The sequence below is a fragment of the Aedes aegypti genome, chromosome 1 (genome assembly GCF_002204515.2).
Source record: "Aedes aegypti strain LVP_AGWG chromosome 1, AaegL5.0 Primary Assembly, whole genome shotgun sequence".
Classification (NCBI taxonomy): Eukaryota; Metazoa; Arthropoda; class Insecta; order Diptera; family Culicidae; genus Aedes; species Aedes aegypti.
This window is the reverse complement of record NC_035107.1, coordinates 196774895-196801990: the sequence shown is the minus strand read 5'-3', so window position 1 is coordinate 196801990 and position 27096 is coordinate 196774895.

Below are 27096 nucleotides of genomic sequence, written 5' to 3'. Positions count from 1 at the left end.
CAGGATCGACATTCTGCAATTAATACAATATTGTGAGAATTTTATTATAAACTAAACTCCCTTCCAGATTTTTTGACAAATTTGAGGGGTGGAGTTACAAAAGTAAAAATCCAAATTTGTTTTTTTTTTTTTCAACAAATCATTCCAAATGTAAAAAACTGTCAATTAGAAAATAAAATAACCGTTCAAAATTAAAATAGTTATTATTCAAAATCGTAAAGTTTTTGAGATTTTATGCCCTGTGATTGACTTTTCTTTGGAAAAATTCTAGTGCTTAGTGCTTATTTTCAGTTATCTCTTGGATAATATCTTTTTCTAAATGCTGATTTTCATATTCGTATTGTTGTTTTTTGCGATTTGTTCGATGTAAATTATATTTTTAAATGTTATTTCGTAATTTTTAATTGCTTATCTGTACCAAATTTTTGCTGGTTTCGAATCATTTAATTTGCTGTTTTTGGACAAACTAATGGTGATAGTTACCCTTTTCCTAGGGCACCATAATATTTTTCCCATTCATGTGATATGGATGGGCCAAATCCGACACAAGGAAAATCGCATTCCTCGGCGATGGAATTGTAACTGCATACATAGGTACGTGTGTTCTGAACAGAGCATCTAATCGTATCGACATACCGATATTTTGCAATTGCACAACCAGTAGAGTAAGGTGGGGCAAAAGTTCGACCTTAGTTGTATAATCAAAGATTCCAGGAAAACAATAGCAGTTAAATCAAAACAAATACCATACAGTGAACCTTCAACATATTGGCTATTATTTTGCTGAACAAACTTGTGTCCAACTATTTACTCATTTTTAGTTATAACAATTTCAAAATTGATTGGCTTGTTCGAACTTTTGCCCCACCGGTGGGGCAAGAGTTCAAATCTAGTGTGGGGCAAAAGTTCGCTGGCTTAAACATAAAATATCGATCCTTTTACGACAGGCATACTTTACACCAGCCGTAAACTTAAGTTTGTCGAAAAATACACACTAAATTTTCATCAAAAAATTGCCCAAAACCGGGTTAATTGTAATATACTCAAAAATAGCAGGATTACGCAAAACTAAGTGGAAATGTAAAATTTTGGTGACAGTTTTCACACGATCAGACAAATTTAACTAAATTTGAAGGTAATATGTGGATTTTAGACAATTTGAAAATTTTCCGTGATTTTATACATGGGTCGAACTTTTGCCCCGCTGATTCGAACTTTTGCCCCACTATGGGCCAAAAATTGTTTTCAAGCATTAATGCAAAATCTAATACACTTCAAAACAACCTTATGATAGGCCTAGAAACGCCCTTACATAAAATATAGAAAAAGATTTTATCTTCAATTGGTTCCATGCAATGAAAGTTTGACCAAAAATTACAATATTCACGTCAAAAAACAACAAATAGCCATAAATTTTCCAAATATCAATCGATTTAATACTTTAATAGCAAATATCAATCGATTTAATACTTTAATAGCATTTGAACCACAATGACATTCATAAGATTTGTTTTGAATTGAGCTAGAAATCTTAAAAAGAAACTCTTACTCCACTCGAACTTTTGCCCCACTTTACTTTATATGCGTCATCATTTACCAAAAAGCGATTGCTCGATAATGTGAAGGGAAAATATCTTTGAACGTAACTGAACTGTGTGTTTTACTTATTTTTTGATTTTCCTAATTTGTCCTAATAATTTGACATCATAAAAGCACAGTTTATCTTTGAATTTAAGGGAAACATAATAGCTTCCTTAGCCGAGTGGTTAGAGTTCGTGGCTACAAAGCAAAGCCATACTGAAGGTGTTTGGGTTCGATTCCCGGTCGGTCCAGGATCGTTTCGTAATGGAAATTTTCTTGATTTCCCTGGGCATAGAGTATCATCGTACTTGCCACACGATATACGAATGCAAAACTGACAACTTTGGCAAAGAAAGCTCTCAGTTAATAACTGTGGAAGTGCTAATACAATACAATAGTATTGTACAATAAGCTAAGAAGCAGGCTCAGTCCCAGAGAGGACGTTAATGTCAAGAATAAGAAGAAGGAGAAGAAGATAATATCTTGTTCATTGTTGCAGTCACATTTACAAAAAATATGGTTTTAAAAATGTATGTCATAACGATAACCATTATTTTCAAATTGTTGACATTACATTAACTGGGACAGAGCTAACCTCTCAGCTTAGTCTTCTTAAAGTACAGTACGTTCATAATTATTATTGTCAAAGCTGCCATTTTCACATTTGTGTATCGTGCGACAATGATGATACCACCATCCTGAATGCGGTCTAAAAAATGTTGTCCCAGATCATCTTTCATCGTCTATCAGTAGTAACCGAGTTCGTGGGAAGTTATCAAGCCGGTTTAGTTGACGGCCGCTCGACGACGGACCAGATCTTTACTGTACGGCAAAATGTCGTGAATACCAGGTCCCAACGCATCACTTTTTAATGGATTTCAAGGCCACATACGATAGTTTCGACCTACGCGCTTTGGAAAATCGTGGACGAGAACAGCTTTCCTGGGAAGCTCACAAGACTAATAGAGCAACGATGGAAGGTGTGCAAAATTGTGTGAAAATTTCAGGCGAACATTTCAGTTCGTTTGAATCCCGCCGGAAACAACGACAAGTTGATAAGCTTTCATGCCTGTTGTTCAATATCGCACACGAAGGTGTTATGCGGAGAGCTAGGCTTAACTGCCGGGGTACGATTTTCACGAGAACCAGTGAATTTGTTTGCTTTGCGAATGATATGGACATTAGGGCGGTTCAAAATTTAAAAATGTTTGGAAATCCAATCTCCCATATGTTTCTTGCCATCCTTACCATCATAATAGTGTTCTGTGAAATTTTCAGCTTTCTAGGTGGTGATTTAAAGGTGGCCCAAAGACAATCTAGGATCATATGGAAATTACTATGGAAATTTTTTGAGAAATGTTCCAAAAACGCTAGTACTGTAATATAAGTACAAATTTATTATTCCATAGTAAAAACTCATTCTTCAAACCGTAATAAAAAAATTTGCTGAAGAGAGAAATTGAATCCGACGGATAGCAAAAGAGATATTTTTAAGTCTGTTTGCTATTATTTAGCTTAATATGGGATTATAACCCTGCAAACATGTACAAAATGCCCAAACAAAATTAGCTCAAAAGGGATTTGCTTCTTCAGCAACATCCTTCATTAAGGTTTGAAGAATGAGTTTTCAATATGAGATGATGAGTTTCTACTTACAATATAGTACTTGCGTGTTTGGAACATTTTTCAAAATTTCTTCATAGTAATTTCCATATAAACCTACATTGTCTTTGGGTCACCTTTAAACCACCGAGAAAGCTGAAAATTTCACAGAACACTATTTTTATGGTAAGGGGGTAAGGAGCATATGAGAGATTGGATTTTCAAACATTTTATAAATTTGAATCGCCCTAATGGACATTGCCGGCCGAACATTTGAAAAGGTGGCAGACCTGTACACCCGCTTGAAACTCGCTTGAAGTAAGTTAAGCAACTCTGTCTTTATGAACTTGGAATTTAATTTACGCAATAACCAAAGCGATACATGTTTCAATACTCCACACAAAACTCGTGGGAAGGTTTTATCCGTATTTTCCAATTACCATCAAAAAGTTACAAGAGTGTTAATTTCTGCTTTCTAACAAATTCGTTAGAGTTACAGTTCGACAGACAACACACATGTGCTAACTGGCAGTTCCCTCCAAAGGTAAAACTGCATTACTCCGGGACCGGACCGAAAACACATCGACCTTCCACGTGCTATTGCTCTCCCAGCCATCCCAACTCCCACCGGACATGCGCACTGACTTTCGTCGATTCTATCAGCTGTTCTACTCAGACAGTGGAACTCAACCGAGAGTATCCCTGGTGAGTTCCGGTTCGGGCTGTTGGCACTGCTGCAGCAGCTGCTGCTTCTATACCGGACGCATCCCAAAAGCATCTCGTGCTTGGGCTTTTGCTTCTACACCAGCTGCGGTAGTTTATTGTGTGCTGTGGTACGTTGTGGTTGTCATTCACCAAACTTGGGTTTTGACCGCGTCCGCGTTCTTCCGCGCCTGTTGAAAATCTAAGGGAAACCACAACTGCGTCACTCCAGAGGTTGTTCTGCGTACCGTCGTTCGTTCGTAGTCGTAGTCGCCGGGTTCTCTAGGAGTTGCGTTTGCTAGAGAGGTCGTTGTCGCTGTCGCTATAGTTGCCGTGCGTGTACTTTTTTGAAACCTACTGAACCGCACGAAATCACTTCAATGTTTTCCGTCAGGGAACCAGGTGGGTTTCAGGGTTGAAGGTACGTTTAAGGAAAAGTATTTTTTCCTACATGGTTCGGGCTGCTTCCCCATATGCAAAAGCAATCCGATAGACAGCGGACGGTAGTGTATACTCTATACGTACGGAACGGATATACGGTTTTGGGGCATATATTCTACGAGTTGCAACGGGGGGTCGAAATGTGCTGTTGATAGCCGTGGCATACCTACAGGATAGCGTTGATGTAAAGAGGGCACACAGGTGAACACACACTCGTATGGGAGGGTGAAAGAGGATTACGGAGAACGCAAATGCAGCATTTTTGCAATTCAAATCTTCCTTCCCTTGCGTCAAGGCTGCCTTCAACGGATTGTGTGCGCGTGTGATGATGCTCCCAAGGGCACTGACGGCTTTAGTAACAGCAGTAACAGAGCAATGAAGGTGAATTAACTTGTAGGAAGTGATGGTTTGCATGTTTTTTCGGTGAACTCGTATAAGGCTTAATTTATTCTACCAATCGACCGGCCAACCACAGGACCAAGCATCGGCCTGATTTGCATGCAGTGCAATGCAACGAGGATTGGTCAGTGAAGTGAATGTCCTGTGCTCATCGTTGGTACTAGCCAGCAGTGCGATAAAATCCAGGTGATTGTGATAAATTTCTGGTGTCAAACAGAATCAGAGTCAATTACTGCTAGCGAATCCTGTGCTTTTCCCGTTTTGGATTATACCGTACATATCAGGCTACGACAGTCGAAGCCAAGCTCAGTGAGTAAGGTCTTCCAATTTGGATTGCGGAAGGCGTGAATGGATACGAGTGTGAGGTGGGCCCATCTTCAATCCAGCATAGCGGAGCAGTGAAATAAATTTGAATTTAATTCGATTCGATCTGGGTTCGGAGGTTCCGGAGAGCCACTGCTCTAAGCAGAAGAAGAAGGTTCATTTCTGTGTCGACGCAACAGACACAAATCGAGGCAACAACCAAAGCAGATAACAACGGATACTGGGAAATGCCGCTCTAACTACGTGGATTAGATACGGTTTTGTGATTTGGAAGAAAGTGTGTTTTCCTTTTCGTAGACGACGTCGTCGGTTCTGGGTTGTGCGTTGTGTGTGTGTTGGGTGGGTTGCATAAATTTCTCCGAGATCAGCGCAGCACGCTCCAGGTGATTTATTACTCATACTAGATGGTGGTTCCGTTGGCAAATAAGGATAAACCTGCGATACATATCAGTGCTAGGCAGTGATTATTTGGAAAAAATCTCATATCAATCCTATTCGAAGAATAAAAATATCAAATGGTCAAAGCAAAGTATAGTGTTCTTTTCTGAGTGGTGTGTTTAGAGTGCATAAGTGAAAAATATCTAAATTATTACATTGAAGAAGGAATAAGAAACATCTATCAATTATCCAACATAAGTATAGAAAACGTGCTCAAGATATTGAAGTTTAGGTGAATTGTAGCTGCTCAATTTGATGTAACATATCGTTTAAGGACATAATCAGCATCCATCGACGGATTTCATATCAAGTAAGTATGGTCCCTTACAAACATTTAAAATTATGTGGAAAATGCACATTGTCTTGAATTTCTAATTCTAATTTGATGGGGACAGGAATTTTTTATTCTAATTTTGAAGACTAGTTATGAGCTTGGTAACAGGTTGTAAAAGGACCTGAATGAGGGAATGATGAATGATATATTTCCTTTAGTTGTCTGGAAGAGGCACTACACAATTTCTTCTTACCAAATGCTAGGGAGACGAAACACTGATTTTTATGTAGGGTCGGTGTTCCCTTAGTGGACAGTCCCCTATAGTCCCACTAGTGACTTTTCACGGCCGTTTTGCTATAAATCTTTTCAAAACATTTTTTGACATGAAGGTCAGGACCTATTTATCTAAGTACCATTGATTTACATCTTGCTCAAAAAATGACCGAAAAAAAAATTTTTGATCACAATTTGAGCTCCCTTGCGCCTATAGTAAACCTATTGTTCCTATAGTAGCACTACTGAGAGAAACTTTTTTTTATTATACGAAATAATTGATGAATTTATTAATATTTTACATCAAACGAAAGCTTAAGATCCACACTTTGTAGGAAAAACATAAAAGTTTTGTAAAAATACGGTTTTGATAAGTATTTTGCCGACGCCGTGATGCTAGAGCTACTATAGGAACATAAATTAGAAATAGTGCTACTATAGGCACATGTATTCCTATAGTGGCACACGCGATAATAAATACAAACATTTGAGTTTTCGTAGGTTTTATATTATTGCCACAAAACCAAGATAAAAAGCTATCAGATGATGTAAAAATAATGACACTAGCATTATTTTTCGATTTTATACGAATTTTTGTTCTTAGCTATGCGGCTATTGGTACATCGACCCTATTTATTTAAACTCGTATAGATTTCGTATATTTTTCTGGCAAGAATCTTAATGATACAGTTAACTTATAAGGAACTTGTCCGATGATTCTTGTGATCTGCAAACTTTCAAACTTCCAATAAACCCATGGTATGTGCATAAGCACCCTATTTGACCTGATGCAAATTGCGCTTCAGGTAGTCGAGAGTTGGTGTCGCCAATGTGGCCTTTCGGTTAACCCGAATAAAACTTCTATTGTACTTTTTACGGAAAGACGAAACCGCGATGGAATTCGACCTTTACGTCTTTTTGGCACTGAGTTTGATGTAACCGATCAGGTAAAGTATGTCGGAGTCGTTCTAGATTTCAAACTTTCTTGGACAGCTCACATTGACTTCAGAGTCAAAAAAGCTTGCATGGCCTTTGGTCAATGCCGGCGAACCTTTGGTAAAACTTGGGGCCTCAAACCCAAGTATATCAAATGGATTTACACAACAGTTGTTCGACCAATATTGGCATACGGATGTCTTGTGTGGTGGCAAAAGGGCGAAGTGAGAACAATCCAATCAAAATTGGGCCATCTCCAAAGGATGTGCTTTATGGCGATGTCCGGTGCATTCTCTACAACGCCCATAGCAGCGCTCGAGGCCCTTTTTGACGTTGTGCCACTACATATACATCTTAAACAAGAAGCACTTTCTTGCTCAGTAGCCGCCGAGGCTCCTGCCACCACTAAAAGACCCCGTTGGTTGTATGACCAGGCGGATTGGGCCGCCTATAACAACAACATCTGCGCATCAATCAGTAATCATCAACCAAGTAGCATATCTGAGTTTTCGGCTATCCTGACCCAATCGGCAAGCGTTTCAATTCCCAAGACAAGCAGCACACCTGGCCGTAAGGCTCTCCCTTGGTGGTCCCCGGAGATTAAAAAAGCTATCAAAAGACGTAGAAAGGCTCTCCGAGCCGTTAAGAGATTGGACCTCAATCATCCAAACAGAGCAGCGGCTTTGGACAGATACCGATCTCAGCGCAACGAATGCCACCAAGTCATTCGGGATGCTAAAAGGGCTTGTTGGGAAGAATTTCTCGACAGCATCAATGCTTCACAATCAACTTCTGACCTATGGGCTAAGGTCAACGCCCTTAACGGCAAACGATCCGCCACCCCGCCTACTCTTCTTATTGACGGAAACAACACAGCGGACCCGACCGTTATTGCGAACGGCCTAGGCAAATATTTTGCCAGCCTGGCTACCTTTGGTAGCTACGAGCCGGAATTCGTATGACGTTCCGGGGCTACCGCCGGCGACATAATAAATTTTAACGTGCCTGCGAGCAACTCGCAGCTCCACATCAACCTACCATTCTCAGCAGGAGAACTACAGCATGCCTTGAGCAGAAGTAATAGCAAATCCGCCGGCCCTGACGACATCGGCTACCCAATGCTAAATAAACTGGAGGGACCAGGGAAGCTAGTTTTGCTCGAACAGATCAATAATCTTTGGCTGGGTGACTCCTACCCGCTAGAGTGGCGAGAGAGTTTCGTTATTCCGATCCCTAAGCCCGGAAATCTGATACGGGAACCAGCAAGCTACCGTCCGATTGCGCTCACTTGCTGCCTCTCAAAGGTAGTAGAGCGAATGGTGAACCCCGGCTAACACACCATCTACAGCAACACGGTCTACTCGACCACCGGCAGCACGCTTTTCAGCCTGGTTATGGCACAAACACCTACTTTGCAGCTCTCGTCCAAGGCTTTTAACCGGACCTGGACACCATTTGTCCTAGAAAAACTAGCCAGCTGGGGCCTAACCGGCCACATACTGCACTTCCTAAAGAACTTTCTCACCAACCGGCCTTTAGGGTGGTAATCGGTGATACCAAGTCCACCACCTTTAATGAAGAAACTGGCGTACCACAGGGATCCGTCATATCGGTAACCCTATTTCTAGTTATGATGGACGGAGTATTCGATGATCTGCCAACCGGAGTGCAGATTTTTGTCTATGCGGACGATATAGTCATCGTAGTATCTGGTCCAACAACCGTAGCTACACGCAGAAAAGCACAAGCAGCTGTTTCTCGAGTGGCCAAATGGGCTGCCTCTGTAGGCTTCACCATGTCGGCATCTAAAAGTATCCGATGCCACATATGTCCATCCGGACATAGGGTCAGTGGGCCCCCGATTGTAATCAACATCCAAGCCATCCCTCTTCGTAAAACTGCAAAAATCCTTGGGGTTACCTTCGACCGCAGCTTATCTTTCAAGCCCCACTGTGAAGCAGTCAGATCCAACTGTCTTAGCCGCCTGAATTTAATAAAATCTCTCTCAAGTCCACACCGCAGCAATAATCGAGCTATTCGGTTCCGTGTTGCTGCAGCTCTAATCAATAGTCGACTTTTCTACGGTCTGGAAACCACATTCTTGGCGATGAACAGACTGATTGACACACTGTCTCCTATCTATAACCGCTACGTGCGAATAGTTTCCGGTCTCCTCCCATCTACCCCAGCCGACGCAGCTTGCGCTGAAGCCGGCCTTCTGCCTTTCCGTTACCTAATTACTGCGACGCTTTGCATGAAGGCGGCCGCCTTCGCAGAGAAGACTGCTGGTAATGCTAGAATCCGCCTCCTAGAAGAGGCCGACAATTTGCTCGACAGCATAGCTGCCACGAAACTTCCCCCAGTCGCCAAGGTCCACTGGTACGGCGAGCGTGACTGGCACCGCTCATCACTCAAATTCGGCAGTAGAATAAAAAACAACTTCAGGGCAGGAGACTCGTCAACGCGGCTGCGACAATCCGTCGCTGAGGTCTTGCGCACAGACTATGCAGAACATCAGCGGCGTTATACCGATGGCTCTCTCTCAGTGCAAGGGGTTGGAATAGGCATCGCGGATGACGAACTGGCGATAAGCCTCAGTCTTCCCGGACAATGCTCGATTTTTTCCGCCGAAGCCGCTGCTATTTTCTTTGTTGCTACTGAACCAACCACTCGTCCGATCATCATAATAACCGACTCAGCCAGTTGTTACTTCGCGCTTCAATCGGAAGCTCCCCGTCATCCGTGGATTCAGGGAATAATCAGATATGCATCACCCGATGTCACCATCATGTGGGTTCCAGGGCACTGTGGCATTCCGGGGAATAGCACCGCTGATCACCTAGCTGGATCCGGCTACTCCAGCCGTCGGTATACCACAACGGTTCCGCTGGCCGATATTAGACGTTGGGTAAAATCAACAGTACGCCGAGCATGGCAGACGGAGTGGACTAACTCACGAGGAGCCAACCTCCGAAAAACGAAGGAAAGCGTTGATGCTTGGGCGGACCTCAAATCAATGAAGGACCAAAAATTAATCTCCAGGTTAAGAACTGATCATACAAGGATCTCCCACAACCTAGGGGGGACACCTTTTCACCGGGTCTGCGAGGTTTGCAGTATAAACAATACTGTCGAGCACGTAATCTGCGTATGCCCGCTATACGAATATTTGAGACAGATGTACGGAATTCCAGGCAGCATCCGAGACGCCCTTCAAGACGACCCATCCTCGATAGCATCATTGATATCCTTTGTCAAAAGCGCTGGATTATATTTTATGATTTAAGCTTTAGGCAACCGGACCTAACGCTTTAGTTACCCCACTATATGTTAGTTTGCAATGTTTCAGTTCCTCGGATTCTGTTTGTTCTTAGTTTCAAACCATGTGTGATAGTCCCTTAGTTATCCTCATGTGTTGTCGTGTGATTTTGTTTTTTTTTTCATCTTTTAATTGTCCCAGTGATAAACTCTGACAAGTAACTCTGCGAAGAACCTAGATTTAAGCCAAACTACTTTGTAACTGTTTTCCAGACGAGCCCATCTGGCTCGTTCTGTTTACCAGACCGGGGATGAACCTGCCTACGGCAAAAATTCCCTAAATAAAAAAAGGAAAAAAAAACCTTCTTGCTCTTACCGTTTATGGGTACAAGATGTAATGGGGAAAAATCTAGTGAATCATAGATCTACACACACTTCGTTGTTTCCACTTTTGGTGGATTTGGACAAAATTGTCCTTGCTCCAAGTGTCACAATTGCTTGTCACTTTCCTTATAGGACATTTGTCACACGATTTCTTTCACGGGAAGAGTGGACGTCTGACTATTTAGAAAGAAGTATATCAAACAATATTTTATGTTACACTGATGGCTCCCTCCTTGAAGGTAGAGCTGGTGCAGGTGTATATTCTCGTGAACTAAGGCTGAATGAGTTTTACTCACTTGGTAGAAACTGCACCATTTTTCAGGCGGAAATATTTGCTCTTATATGTGGAGTGCAATCAACACTTCAACAGCGCGTAATGGGTAAAGTCATATACTTCTGTTCAGATAGTCAGGCTGCTATAAAAGCTCTCGCTTCAGCCAACTCAAGGTCGAAACTTGTTATCGCATGTCGAACTCAAATTGAGGAACTGAATTCAGTCCACTCTGTAAACCTTGTATGGGTACCTGGCCATTCTTCCATCGCTGGAAATGAATTGGCTGATGAGCTAGCTCGCGATGGAGCATCGCATGACTTCATTGGTCCTGAGCCGGCTATTCCAATTGCGAAGTGCTGGGTGAAGCTTCAGATTAATTCCTGGGCGTCAACTCAGCACAAGCAATTTTGGATAAGTTTGGAGTCGTGTCGTCAAACAAAATTGTACATTACTGAGCCATCTCCAAGGGTGTATTTATCTAAGTATTTATCTAGTATTTATCTAATCTGTCAAAGCAGAATTGCAGTCTCTTGGTCAGAGCGTTGACAAGCCAATGCCGACTCAACTATCAGATGACAAATATTCAGCGTGCTGACTCATTTGTGTGTGATAGTTGTGACTTCGATTATGGAACTTCGTATCACTTGATATGAAACTGTCCAGTTTTTGCGCAAATGCGATTCCAATTACTTGGTAAACACTTATTAAGAGAAACTGACTTCCGAAGCCTGAATCTTCAGGACATTCTGTTATTCTTAACTCGCTGTGGTAATGAGCTATAGGCTCTATTTACGTTCAAGCGTTTTGCAGTGCCCTTTTTAGAGCGCTGTTCGAACCCATTGTGGTATGGAGCTACATGGTCTCATTTCGCTTATGCGATCTTCCCTCTTCAAGGCATCCCACTCATATTTCCTCCTATCTATCCCTTCCCTTTCCTCTCTCTTCGGGTAGATGATGAGATAGGCTCAAATATGGCGATGGCACAAATCTCCCAACTGGTGGGGAACGTGCCTCTGGGGCCGGCCTTTTGATACCTGATACCTGATTTTGTAATATTATGCGACTTAATTTATGATAACAAAGTTGATCTGACAGCTGCTACGGATTGATTCGACTTACTTTGTACGTGTATATAGAACAAAACAAAATGCATCGATAAACTCATGAAATAGCGTTTTAAACGTGAAAACTCGTCACTTTAACAATTTCCGTCATCGTTTTATGTGGATGTGATTTTATTTGTACAAGTAAACGAGTTAATACGTCATTCCTTATGCGACTTCTGGTTGGCTGGGTAGCTCATGATCTCGACCACTTAAAAAGTTCGTGTCTTTAACAGGGTTGTTCAGAAGCTCGAAAACAATTTGAGGCAACACTAGTGTTCATGTTAATTTGGTCATATTCTAGTAGACTCTAGCTCATGATCCTGGCCACCAAGAAAGTTTGTGTCTTCATCAAAGTTGTTTAGAAGCTTGATATCCATTTGAGGCGGCACTGTTTAGTTAGCAATTTTGCCGCTACGTGTTACCAGTGTGCACTGTGCATGTGAATTTGGTAATGTTCTAACAGGCTCTAGCTCACGATCCTGACTTCATAGAAAGATCGTGCTTTCAGCAAAGTTGTTCAGAAGCTTTGAAGCAATTTGACACGTCATTGTTTAGTTAATAATATTGCAACTACGTGGCGCTAGTAAGCATGTAATTTTGGTAATGTTCTAGCGAATTCTAGCTCATGATTCCCAACCATTTTGTAACTTCACGTCTTCAACAAAGTTGTTCTGAAACTTGAAAGCATTCTATGCTTATGGTGGGTAGTGTATATCTATACACATTTAGAATGCTCACATTTCTTTGATGTCTGTCTTAAGGCATGGTAAGTTCAATTAATAATTAGGACTTTCTGAGTATGATTTTCATGAGCCGTCCGAAATTTGATCAATGTGTTTGTAATATGAGGTGCAAGTGAAGAAGCGTCCTGGATAAGAATAATGAAAAGGACACACATTCAATTTTCGGAACAAAAATCTTCATTCACCATTCAAAAGTTAAGTTTTTCGTGGCTTTATAATGCTGAGGAATCAGTAATGATTTTTTTATGAGTTATAGGTACTTTAATGAGGCATCAAGTGCTCGTAATATGAAGCAAACCGGTATGGTAAAATTCATACCTTCAAAATGATTTGCTTCAGACATACGAAATGTAATAAAAACTTTGAGAACAAAAGAAAAGTTATGAAAACGTTATGAAGGTGTGTTAGTGCTAAGAGTTACTGAAAATTATCGACTAAAATTAAGGTGCACTTTCGGATTGGTTTACTCTGTCTTGGCTTATAAAAACGGCAAATCCTTAAGAGAAAAACGATATTTTTTTTTAATAGAAAAAAAATGCCATTTACTTATTTGATTATTTGATCTTCCCATGAAATTAATGACCTAGGGAAAGTGTACCAGTTATGGCCATAGTGGTTTCCTATTTGGACAAATGTGAAATTTTGATAACTTTCACATTTTAAATCTTTTTGAATGTTTTATCATCAAGATATATCTTAAATCTAACTACTACGACACACACAAAATTTCAAGATTCGAAGACATTGAATTAATTACGTATGGCGAAATAGGGAACCACTATGTCCATAACTGGTACACCTACCCTATTTATTCCCTTTTCATTATGATGCTTTTTTATTTTATCGAATTTAGCTCTAGTCTGAGAAGAAATACTTTGATTAGCATTGCAATTTAAGGTTTTTCGTCAAATTTTACGTTCGTTTCAGGAATCCCGGGACATTAGAACATCAGGGCTACGTAAAATTCTGAAATTTCTAAAATTCATGGGATGGAAACTCTATTCTCCATGGTATTTGTTCTGTAACTCGATATCTTTATGAATCAATGATCCCCTCCGCATTGACACATAGAAATTTAACTGATCTAGTTATCATACTACATACAAAAACTACTTAATTAACAGGTTTTTTTTCTTTGGTTTAATTTAGGAAAACCAAGTTGAGGGTCATGTGTTTGATTCCCACCGGTTTATATATTTTTCGTAATGAAAATTTTTTCGACTTCCCGGAGCATGAAAAATTCTCGTGATTACTATACGATAAATGAAGAAAAAAAGTCAATTAACAAAGAAAGCTCTCATTTAATAACTGTGGAAGTGTTCATAAGAAAACATAGCTGAGAAGCAGGCTCCGTCCCAGTCGAAAAATAATGTTTCTTCAGATTCTACAAGAAGTGACCCCGAGAACCGCTGCAAGGATTGCTTATAAATTTCTAGTAGATCTTCGTCAGGGAAGTTTTCTGAATTAACTAAGGACCTCATCTAGATTTTGTGAAGCAAGTACGCTTTCTTTTTTGTAACATCACCAGACAGTCAAATATGTCTGTACTCACTTATCAATAGAAAATCGAAACTCTGTCTTAAGCTTTTGATCTTCAAACATATTATCAGTTAAGCCATGCTGTATATAACCAATAAAAATAAAATAAGAGCTTTTATGGTAGCGCACAGACGCCAACAAATGTCGCATATATAAGCACCGTATGAAACAACTTTCCGGCGTACACATATTTGCTTCGTTTATATCTCAGTCCAGCAATGAGATACAAAATTGGTGTCTTCGACAAAGTTGATCAACTAAATGAGACCTATTCGCATGAAACCTTTTTAGTTTTTAGATTTTATATGCTTGCATCTCAATCCAGTTATGAGATACAAAATTGGTGTCTTCGACAATGTTGAACAACTAAATGATTCTTAGTCACATAAAACCTTATAACACTCACAAGATGGCGCAAGTGGGCAAAGATTTTGTTTAGCTAATATCTCAGTCAAGTGATTAGATACAAAGTTTGTATCATGGACAATGTTGAACAACTAAATGAATCCTATTCGCCTGAAACCTTATTAGTTCGGAAAACACTCACAAGGTTGCGCTAGTGATCAAATATTTTTTTTATATCTCAGTCCAGCGATGAGATTCGAAATTTGTGTCTTCGACAAAAGTGTTCAACTAAATGGGATCTATTCGCCCATAAACATAGTAGTTTGGAAAACTCTCCCAAGGTGGTGCTAATAGACAAACATATTATTTGCTAATATCTGAATCCAGTGATGGGATACAAAGTTAGTATTTTTGACAAAGGTGAAGAACTAAATGAGCCGTTTTCGCCTGGAAACTTATTACTTCGGAAATCACCCAAATGGCACTACTGGGCACACATTTTATTCGCTTATATATCATTCCACTAATTAAATCCAAAGAAAGCTTTTTGCCTAACACCTTCTTAGTTCGGAAGACATTCTCATGATGGCGCTTTTAAATATTTTATTCGCCTATATTCAAGTCCTGTGATGAAAAATTTGGTATCTTCGAAAAAGATGATCAACTAAAGGAGGTATTTTCGCCAAAAAACAACTTTTTAGCTGGGAATAGCTTTTATAAAGACAATAAAGACAATTTACACCGTCTTCAGCCATAGGCTGCACAGACTGAACATAACTTACATTAGACAACGGACACACGGAACGACCAGTGGACCAATGAAGAATTTTCCGTTTGACGAAAAGTTTTCTCCGACTGGGGCGGGAATCGAACCCACACTCTGTAGCACAATACGCCTAAACGACTGACGCCGCTAACCGCACGGCTACGAAGCCCACTTTATGTGCGAATCATCAAAAAAAAACAACCAACAAGAAATTGTTCTGCCTAGATCAAAACAATGGATACTTACTCTCGAGTCGAGCAACAATCACTTATTTCGGATGCAATGCTCATTATATTTTTAGATGAATCGTGACACCATTTATTTTTAGCCGTCAAAAGAAGAAGATGATCTTTTAAAGGAAGTGAAGAAAGAAAAAACCGACAAATTGACTTATCCATCCATGAACTGAACTCCAAGGGTGAATGGCGGCTGTCAAATGAGAGTAAAATTGAATAGCCGCCAACCTAAGTCAAGAACCAGTTTTATGGCACAACGTGGAAAAGTAGAAATTATTATTCGCAAAATTAAAGGTAATAAATGCGCTTGAAAGATATTGTTTGCAAGCAGTTATTACGAGCTACTGCAGTGCTTTGTTGACAATTTAATCAGAAATTCATCTGAATTCCCAAAATCAATGTTTTCGAAAAAAATTATTACGCCTTCACCATTGCTTGATCGTATTTTTGTATGGTTGTTTACTTTTTAGAACCAGCGAAACGTTGAGGTAGCAGAAAAGAGCCTCCCTAGCTGAACTCACGCGGTCCAAGAATTGTGACATTTGAGCGGGCACGCTTCCGTATGCGCCTCAGGTATGCTGGCCCGCTCTAGTGCCAAGAATCTTGTACCGCGTGGATTCGGTTCTATCGGTGGATAAGACCATATGCATCAGTGATGCAGTAACTTCAACGTTATAGACGAATAACGTTGGCTTCAAATATTCACGTCTGTAAAGCATGTTGGAGTGCAATCTTTGACTGTGATTGGGCTGAAGGACTAACTATTGATTAGCACTAACGAAGTACTGATATTGCCAAATATATATTTCGATCGCTGTCAGATCCGAGCCACATTGTATACTAATAAATTGACCCAGAAAAAAATATCCCAGACAACCAGAATGTACATATAACGAAATCACCTTTTGCGTTATGCGATGCTTATATATGCAAAGTTTCACGTATAAGATACTGCGAACTAGCCTTATGCGTACAAAAGTGGAGGCGATATACGTACATATATTATATGATGAAAAATAGCATGTAATGCGAGTGAGCAGATTTTATTGTGAACTAATCTGTACTCTTATACGACTTGATTTATCATAACAAAAAATATTTGACAGCTGCTACGGATTGATCCGACTTACTTTGTTCAAGTATACGGAACGAAACGAATTGTACATATACACTCATAAAACAGCATTTAATGCGAGGAAACTCATCGATCTAACGATTTCACCCACCATATAGTGCGGGTGTGATGCAATGTGTATAAATAAACGACTTTTCACGTAAACCGTTATGCGACTGCTGGTTGTCTGGGATTTTGATAGTTATGTTTTCATTATCAGCTGGCAAGTTTTGTAGAATCTTTTTAAAGACTATTCTGAAACATCTGTAGGTTTTTTTTTACAATCAAAATTGTTGACGTAAGATTTTATTTTGTTTTTTAGTGTAAAGGATGTAAGTATGCATAATTGTACATGTACATGTATGGAAATGTATGTATGTCTGTATCTTACTTACGTGGTAGAGCAGGAAATTGAATTGAAGTCACTAAATGATTTAGTTCTGGCATGCATCTTCCGCCTCTGAAATCATTATTCTTTATGTTGCATTTTTTTATATCAAGGTACGTCCATAAACTACGTCACGCAAAGTTTTGCCATATTCATCCTCCTTAACTTTCCTCTATATCACACTTTTTGTATGGATTTCAATTTTAATATGAGTAGTCACGTTTCTTCGTAACCCCCTCCTTCCTGTTCTGTACGTGACACAGTTTATGAATTACCCCTCACCTGAAGTTTTTTTCAACTTGTTTACATTGTAATGGGTCGAAGAGCATGAAAATATTTTTGATAAATCTCGAAAATCAACTTATAGAACAACTAGATAAAGACGACACACTTTTAAGAATTTTGGATCCCCACCATAGACTTGAAATTTTGTGGTGAAATAAGGTTTAATTAGTTAGTAATCATTTGTATTCCTCTTTCATGGCTGAAGTTGGCCGCTGATTTTTTTTTCAAATATTTGATAATTACCCAAAGGCATTAGAGTTAGGGTCCAATTGAGAAATTTTGTTTTCAAAAATTTTGTTTCTTAATTGAGTAAAACGGTTTTTCTTTTCTTTTTGCAGATCTTGCCATACAACTTTTATTGCTCGAGTGCGTTGAAATTGCCTTCACTTCACATTTTTAGGACAAATAAAGAGTTTAAGATCATCGTTTAAAATCACGGATTGGAATTTAATTTCACATATTTGTACTGCAATGCCTCTTGCTTCAACAATGGAATTTGTCAATGTTTTGAAAGCATTGTCAATAACAAGTTTTGTTTGCAAAAAAATGTTCACATAAAGATTTTTGTCGATATATGTTTCATATAACAGACATGATCAGATTCAAAATCAGCGTGGATAACCAAATGGCTACAAAAGTGACTAGAGCCCGTTATTACAAAATCAAAAGAAAAAAAAACTAGTAGGGCTCATAGGGTATCGAATTAAGAAATATCCCGAAGAGGACTCATAAAATATATCTCTGCCGTTGGAAATGCTATGCCAATTATTCCATGAACGTTTTTTGACATTTTATTATTCAAATCCAATAAACTTGCTATCCAGTGTATTGATAAGGCAAATAGGTAGCTATGAAAGTATATTTACCAAGCTGTACTTAAACAGAAACACCCAAAGCTACAAAAACTTTGGTTTCAAATGACGAAAAAAGCTGATGTTTTAAACGCTTATGAATGACGATGGCAACTCACCTACATGCCCTATCAAGTCGATCATTACGATAACCAAAAAGTTTGGATCTCTTTTGAGTATGAATCCAGGTTTCAAACAATGTTGATGATTCATCGCGAAGAAGGTCCATCGCAATAAACTAAGTATTTGAAAAATTGGATCTATAAGAAAAACGTTATCCAATAACAATTAGTTGATTTTACATCAACTTGGACTGCTTCAGCCATAGTGGTGGTTTTCAAAATTTTATCAATCTTCTTCTTCTTCTTTCTGGCGTTACGTCCCCACTGGGACAGAGCCTGCTTCTCAGCTTAGTGTTCTTATGAGCACTTCCACATTTATTAACTGAGAGCTTATTATGCCAATGACCATTTTTGCATGCGTATATCGTGTGGCAGGTACGATGATACTTTATGCCCTGGGAAGTCGAGAACATATCCAACCCGAAAAGATCCTCGACCGGTGGGATTCGAACCCACGACCCTCAGCTTGGTCTTGCTGAATAACTATCAATCATTAGATTCAATTTAAGATAGGTTAGAAAATTAAAATCAGAAGGAGACATATTACTAGAAGTGAGCCCATTTTCATTGGGTTTTTCGTCGGAACACAAGTTTTCTGTGGTGGCATAAGTAGGGGTATTTTCAATTGACTTGAAAAAAAAGAACGGGTCGCCGTAAGAAGAAAAGGGGAGGAGCTTGAAGTTACCTGCTACAACATTCACATAGGAGTTAACTCGGGTATTTCCCTTTAAATTGAAAAAGATTCGAATGGCTACCTGGAAGATGAAAATTAATTTGTTAAGGTGAAGTAGGCTGTCATTGAAATTTTGTACGTGTCATCAATGATGGTTGCTAATTCATCTTTCAATTGTGCATTATAGAAAATCCGTTGGTTTCGCTGTGGCATAGCTTAAAAGTTATCAGCATACTTTCTACACGTAAGGGAACATGATGATACTTTTCTGATTCAATACGAACATTGACCTTTGAGTATTATTAGTTTGAAATAACGAGTTGCCAAGCCAACATGGCTTCCAAAACGAATGTTGGGCTACTTAGCCTTAATGAGCATGATTATAATTTACCTGATGGGTATGATTTTTAAGCAAGCGATTGTTATCTGGAAAATGAGAATTGTTGGAGATTCTGCCTGGGGAATTTCAGCTACAAAAAACGTTGTCGTTGATCTGCTTGGTTCGAGCCTCAACGATTCGTTGACGAGAAGAGCAAACCCAAAAGTAAAACTTATGGTTGCCCCCACAATTTGCGCATAAAACTTGTTGATTTTTTTTTTCACCGGACAGACGTCCTTAACGTGAGAAGAATCTCCGTAAAACATACATTTAGCATCCATGCGGCAATTTTTAGTACCATGCCCCGATCAACACTGAGTTGGGGTTAGAAAATTTCCTACAATTTTCTGGAAATGTTCCCATGTCACACGGACATCGAATATAAGTCTTGCTTTTTCTAAAGCTTAATATAGTTTAGATCCCTTTTGTAAAAGTTAACTAAATAGTATTCTTGAGAAAGCCCTCTCCGACGAATGTCAGATTTTGTTCTCTTTTTCATAATTATTAATTGGACTGGGGAAAATCCAAGTAAATTATTTACTCTATTTTTGATCTCTTTTTGTATAAGTCACAAGAAGAGATCAAAAATAGAGTAAATATTTCACTTGTCACTTAAGAGTCACTTGAGAGACCTTTCAAGGCGATATTGAACAATCGTTCAGTTTTGTCGTAATAATTAAAAAATGTGCTTCTTTTCTTCAAGATGTTTGAGAAGAAGTTCGCGATCTTTAAGCTTTTCGACAAAACGCGAAAGTCTCCTTTCGTTGCGATATGGAAGGAAACCTTGATTCCCCTTATAGAATTCAAGATCTCCTGCCTAACTAAATCACACAAATTTGGAATAACTGACCACGATAGGCGGCACTCTTTGCTTTTTCACTTGAATCAAAAAGCCTGGGCTACAGACTGCTTCGATTTGGTGTTCGGATAATTTGTCTAAAGCCTTGAACTAACATCCAAGAAGGATTACCACCGCTAGCTTTCGCTGACGAGTCCTACGAAAAATCGAAGGCACTTATTGCTTTAGATAGTTTATAAAATCTTCCGAGAGCAGAATGAATTTCTGTACGCACGCACTAAGATTAGAATGATAGTGTTGCCCAACACAGAACGAATACCTAGATATAGGAAATCAATGTAATGTTTGGGAAAATCCTTACAAAGATATATGAAATAAAATATTTTCAAGAAATTATCTAAATAGTTTCTTATTAGTGAATAACTTTTTCAATATGAAATGTTGTAGCACATTCAAAATCAAGTTTATTCAATTTAAATTTAATGTCATAAATCATCGATATGCTGCTCACTTATTCCCCGATATGAAAATACCATACTCGAAAGGCCATTGAAACCCTTACCCAAAAACGCTTGACAAATGATCTGAATAAAATGCACTGATTCATAACATTGCCCTTTTACTTTTGTTGACGTACCAGACAAACCAGAATAAACAATATCCCCTCAGTCATTTGTTTCCAACGCTGAGGTTTACTGTGTCCTTCGCTTGGGAAGGGGCAAGTTCTTCAAACAAAATGAAGAATATGAGACGGAAAAAATGATGATGAAATAAGACGCGCAACCGTAAACAGAGCGTTAAATTGTAATAAAAATATGGTTGTGGGCGACGGTGATGAAAAGCGAAAAAATATACACGCGAAACAATGGTAATAGTAGCTTAGCAAAGAAAAATGAGCCTTGGGAGATCCGTTCGGTTGGGGTTTTCCTTTCTTTTTGTTTGAGTTAAGGTCGAGAACCGGCTCTTTCCTGGGGAATAATGGTAAGACGGTGCCAAAACATGCGTCCTTCATTGTCGTCTTATTGAGGGGAAAAACGCTTTGAAGTTGATTGTGTGAACAGAATAGGAATAAGTTCCGCGGGGGATGTAATTGAAATAATAGGAAAGGAACGAATTCATGATAACGAGGTGGGAAGTTTTGATCTTTGAATCAGGACTGAGGAGTAGCAAACTGGCAAATTTCGGATGAATGTTATTTATTTATTGATTAATTTATATATTGATTTTTAATCATACCATAGTCGTTACACAAAGGGGTTCGGCGAATCTAGAGTCTATAACACAGCGTAACAAAAATGTCATTTTTGCGTGACGCCATTCTCAGAAATGATCCAGCACGTCACAATTTTTAGCTACAGGTCGCCAAAGTTTTATAAAACTCTAGTTTTATTGATGTTTTCCTAAAATTTAAGGTATAATTTATCAAACTTTTTTGTGATCTTATTCACCAAGTATGCAAAAACGGGCTCAAACTTTCATTTCAGGTATAATTTGGTTGAAATTACACAAATAAATTAAGATTAAACCGATTCTTTCAACATGCTTGCTCTTCTCTTATTCGGGCAAATACAATACTTTTTTAAACCGTCAATATAGTAGTTTACGGAACAAGTTGCAGAATAATGATTTTTACAGCACGAGTCGTAAATTTACCCTACGAGGCTTGCCGAGGACCATTTGAGGGTATCACAAATGATATCGGAATGCATTAATAATAATTTTACAATTTCTGAAGATGTGTAATGATTCATTACGCAACTCAAAAAAGTTGCGTAATACATCATTACAGCACTGGTTTCAGTTGCGTAATGACTTTTCCCGCACTGTTTACTTCAGTGCAGGAAAGTAGGCCGTTTCATGACAGATTGGCGTGATAAAAAACAGCCTATTAAGATGAGAAATTGCAAAAAATAACTCATAAAGTTTGAATTCCTTATCAAATAAAGCAAATAAATTGCCTTGCAATTTGGCAATTGTCTAAAATAGTCATATTTTGCTTTTTCAACAGCCAATATCTCAAAAACTAGACGTGCTATAATATTTTTGAAAACGGCAATGGATTCAGCAACTCTTAATTGAGATAATAGCGTTATTTTGATCTAACAACGTGTTACGCAGTGTAATTTATAGATTTTTTTTTCTAAATTCGCTTAGATTTTGAAGTAATGTTTTGCATATGACAGATTCGCAGTTGTGGAAACACTTTTGGTTTTTTTTTTCACAATGGATGAATCTTTATATAAGACATTACCTACACTTCACAACGTGATTTGAATATACATATACTACTGTCTATGTAGGATTAATTACACAGCGTAATAAAAATCACATTATTGCGTGTCTCAAGAATCAAATTATGTGTGTCTTGTAGATTTGGTTTTGGTTGCTAAATCTCATTCCGTTCTAAGAAATTTACCTGCATTTCACAATTTTTAGATACAGGTCGTTATAATTGTATAAAACGCTGGTTTCATCGATGTTTACATGAAATTTTAAGCATGATTTATCAAACTTTTTAGTGATCTGATCAGCCAAATATTCAGAATAGGACTTAAACTTTCAATTCAGATATAATTTGATTCAAATTTTACGATGAAATTGAATCAATTGTTCCAACATGCTTGCATTCTCCATACAAAATTCATTATTTCTTTTATATGGCAAAAAAAATAGTTTTTGAGTACCGAATGTATTAGGGACTCTTTTGATAAATATTGTTATACACATGAAGTTCGAATTCTGTAGCATATAAAGCAAATTGATCGCCATACAAGCTGACAAACTTGCATGCAAGTTGGCTGAAATAGTCAAATTTTGCAAATTCAACAGCGAATATCTCAAAAACAAGATGTGCTATGGTATTTGTAAAAACGGCATTGGATTCACTAAAACCTTATTAAGTACATAGCGGTGTTTTGGTGCTTGTAAAAAAAACGTGTTCCGCAGTGTTTTTATTGTCAATTTTTTTATTTTCTAGCGTTTTTGGATTTGTAGACGGTACGTTTTATTTTACCAAATTTCGTAGAACCTTATTCTTCCAAAATATGATCATTATTGAAAAAAAATACTTTCGTTGCTAAGTTTAAAAGTATCAAGCTTAAGTGAATTTACTATTCTTCCAAATTTCATTGTTCTTCATAAATAAATGCTGATCCATATTCAATGACAGCTTTCAGTGTGATTGATTGTAAGATTTTTTGAATTTCAGGTATAAAAGTCTGAAGACTGATAAATGGTAGAATAATCTTGAATGAGAAAAATGTCAGCAAGAAACGTCTTAAATGCAAGATGTCAATCGATGTTGCGGGAGAGTCTGATAAACCCTTTTGTTATCAATTCCCCTAAACGAGAGAAGGAAAAAAGTTTTTGGCTGCAACTCTTTTATTTTTCAACATTTTTTAACCAAATTTTAACGAAGAAGTGGATATTCTTCAAGTTTGAGGTCTAAGTCAGAAGTCTTCAAATCACTGAAACATTTTCAATTCATGAATGTTTACGCAGCAGAGGTTCATCCTGATGCTTTGTTTTTCATTTTAATCCACTTTTAAATTTATTTCAAATAAAATTGTGAGTTTTTAATATATTCGTTTTGTGCGTGTAAACTAGGATCACATTTGTGGACTGAACAGGGCTGCATGCTGCTACTCTGAACGTCTATGCTTACTGCGTTCAACTGCAAATTCAGCTCGTGTTCCGTTCACTTCTGGATCGCGTTCAGCTTAACCCGTATAGGCCTGAGTGAAAAGAAAACAACTAAAACTCTCAGCACTCAACAAATACATTACGGATTTGAATCATTTTTTGTCAGCATACTCGCACACATATCTTGTTACGAAAAATGGCCAGAGGATCTCGGGAATGTTCCTGTTGCCGGAGTTATTCCGGTGGGTGACTGGGTCAGGTCAGGTGAAAAGGGTGCTGTTCGTTTTTACCCCTGGAGGTAGGCTATTTCCAAGGCACAGATGATTAACGGAATTCCACAAATAATACTGCAAAAGAGTTCATCAAAATTTCGTGCACGGGATATCACAAGGACTCCTTTACAATTTCCGCTTGCATTTTATTGAGAGGTTTCCCCAGGTTATCCTGGTATTCTTCTAAAGAATCTTCAATAAATTCTTTTATAAACTCCACCACTTTCCTTCAAAGATTCTTCCTTGTATCTCTGAAGAGACCCTATGAGACATTCGTTCTGGGATTTCTGCAGGAATTATTTCAAGAATCTACCAGAATTTTTGAAGAGAATTCCTATCTATCAATTTCTTCCAGAATTTTTGGAAGGATTTTTTCCAAGGGGCCCTTCAGGAATAACCTTAGATAATTCTTTGGAACTCCTTCAGGGATCTCTGAAAGAATTTCTGTTTTGAATTCCAGGAGGAACTCCTGATAGAGTCCCTAAAGTAAATCCTGATACCCTGATGGATCCTGAATTCCTAGAGGAATTCTTGATGAATTTGGGGGAATTCCTAAAGTTATTCTTGGAGGAACTCCTTAGGGAATCATTGGAACTACTCCTACTGGAACTTATATCCCTAGATATAATCCTTATAGAAACTCTGGGAGACTTCCAGTTTAAATCTCTGAAGAAACTCCTGGAGAATCATTGGAAGAACTCCTGATGGAATCCCTGATGGAACCCCTTACAAAATCCCTGGAGGGATTCCGGATAAGATTCCTGGTAGAACTCCTTATGATATTCCTAGAAGAAATATTAATGGAATTCCTCGAGGAATTCATAATTTAATCTCTAGAGGAACTCCTGATGGAATTTCTTGAGTGATTCCAGGTGAACTAGCAGAATGAACTTTGGAATGGAATCCCTGTATACACTCCTGATGAAATCCCGACAAAAACTCCTTACGAAGGCCCTAAAGATACTACTGATAAATACTCTATAGGAACTTCTGATGGAGTCCCTGAAGAAATTCCGGAAGATATTATTGAATAAACTCCTGATAAATTCCTGATGGAATTCCTTTAGAAACTTCTAATGAAATCCCTAAAAGTACTCATGATAGAATCGCTATAGGAACTTCTGATGGAATCCCTAGAGGAACTCCTGATGGAATCCCTGTGGGAATTCCTAAAGATATTGTTGAAGTTAATCCTGATGGAATTACTTCAACAATATCTAATACTGTTATGGAAGCCCTAAGAGTACTGATAGAATCTATAGAGAATTTTCGGATGGAATCCTCGTAAGAATTCCTGAAGATATTCTCGGTGGAACTATTGCTGGAATCATTGGTTGAACTTCTGGTGGAGGAACTCCTGATGAAATCCCTGGAGTTCCCTTATGATATTCCTAGATGAATTCCTGATATAATCTCTGGAGAAACTCCTGACAGAATCTTTGAAGGAATTCCAGGTGGAATCTCTGAAAGAACTCTTGATAGAATCCCTGGAGGAACTCTTGATGATATCCTTAGAAGAACTCAAGTAAGAGCCCAAAATGTGCTCCCGATAGAATTCTTATAGAAACTCCTGATAGAATCCGGAGGAACTCCTGATGGTGCCAATTGGAATCTCTTAAATAATTCCTGGAAAAACTTCTGATGGAATTGCTAGAGTAACTCCTCCTTGAATCCAGTTGCAATCCCTAGAGGAATTCTTTATGGAATCCCTCGAAGAACATATGATGAAATCCCCAGAAAAAAAAATCTTGATGTAATCCCTATAGGAACTTCTGATGGAATCCCTAAAGGATCTTCCGATGGGATTCCTAGAGACTCCTGATGGAATCCTTTGTGGAATTCATGATTGAGTATTTAGAAATACTCCTGAGGGAATTCCTGGACGAACTCGTGTTTAATTCCCTAGAATAACTCCTGACCCCTTGAGGAACTACTGATGGAATTCCTGTAGGAACTCCTGATGGAATCGTTGGAGGAAATTTTGATGGAGTTACAGGTGGAATCTCTGAAGGAATTACTGGTGGAATCCTCACAATAACTTTTGATGGAAACTTCTGAAGTTCTCCTGATGGCATCCCTGAAAGAACTTTTTAAGGAATCCCTAGAAGAACTCCTGGTAGAATCCCATAAGGAATTCTAGGTGAACGTTCCGATGGAATTTCTAATGAAATTCTTACAGGGATTCTCAATTCACTGGAAAAACTCTTTATTAAATTTCTGGGGGGAACAACTGGTGGAATCATGAAGCAATTATCGATGAAATTTATGATGGAATTTTGGTAGAATTCCCAAAAAAAATTCCTGCAGCTCTATCTGCAGGAATTGCTGGTGAAATTCCTTATATATTATTTGTTGGAATTCCTGGTACAATCCTGGGAGGCATTCCTTATTGAACTTTTAATGGAATCAGAGGTAGAACTGCTGGTGGATTTGCCAAAAGTTGTGGGAAATCGCTAGTGTAATATATTAGAGATTCGGCAGAAATGAGAACAGACATTATTATTTTTTTCTCAATCTCCAAGCGTGGCGACTAATATTTGAATACTGCGTTATGTTCATAAACATCTTAAAAATACAGCGCCACACTCAAAAAACTCACACATTTTGACTTGCCACCCATCTGCATCGGCAGTTCATGGGACGTCGATACTTCAACTTGACATGCTGATGTGGATGTTCGTGCAACATCCATGAAGACAGTATGATCAGTTCGTCAAAAATTTGGCTCCGCCCACCGGTGGGTTAAATAAAATCAAACTCGTTTGATTTAGGACGACCGATTTGGCAACCGTCAAATCGGTTTCACAAACTGTCAAATTAGTTTGTCAAGCAACAACACACACGGTCAAACATAGCAACATCATGAGCAACGATCTGGGGGAGGAGTCAATGTTGGTGTAACTGTCTAAGCGTCTGTGGGCTGCATTAAATGAAATTCAAAAACGGATTT